Raw genomic sequence first — 760 nt, 5'->3', positions numbered from 1 at the left:
AGATGATCTCTAAATTCAGGTATACTCTATACTGTACACAGTCCTTCTCAATATTTTTCTCTGTTCCAGTATTCAAATGTGGTCATGTCAAATAATGTAACAAGTGATTTAACAAAATAGTATAAAAGTCTGACATTTATAAAAGGTGAAATAACTAGTTCCAGAAAATCTGCCATAACACATCCAGCAATGGTACAGTTTTAGATTTATAAGCTTCAGTTTAGTAAAAAAAAAAAATAACAAGGTCTGATAAACATGTTAAATAATCATGGTACCAATACCAAATATAGTTTATTTCTACACTAATACAGGGGTAGGCAAAAATAACAGTTATGACATAACTATTTTTGAAGAAATGTCTTTAAACCGACTACAGAGCTTATCTATTAAGGTTGTCCATTAAGGCTGGCTTTAAAACTCTCATTTTATGCTTATGAGTCTAAAGCTATTTTGCCATAATTTGTGTCCAATCCCAACCAATTTTCCAACTTTAAAACTTCCTTTAAAATCAATCACTACAGACCTAAGAACTCCTTAAATGTCTTCCCTTAACTCTCTTTCTGAGACACTATTAAGGCTATTATAAAGGTGATGGTCAGGTTTATCAATAAATTTTTATGTTATGTTAAGTGCTGTTGAGTCAGATTCTGACCCAAAACAACCCTGTATAGGGTTTCCAAGGAGCAGCTGGTAAACTTGAACCACAGGCCTCCTAGTTCAAGTGGACTTTGTCGTCCAGTGCATCAACAGCACCACTTAT

Source organism: Chrysochloris asiatica, unplaced genomic scaffold (genome assembly GCF_000296735.1).
Source record: "Chrysochloris asiatica unplaced genomic scaffold, ChrAsi1.0 scaffold00002, whole genome shotgun sequence".
NCBI classification, from domain to species: Eukaryota; Metazoa; Chordata; class Mammalia; order Afrosoricida; family Chrysochloridae; genus Chrysochloris; species Chrysochloris asiatica.
This window is presented reverse-complemented; position numbering follows the sequence as displayed.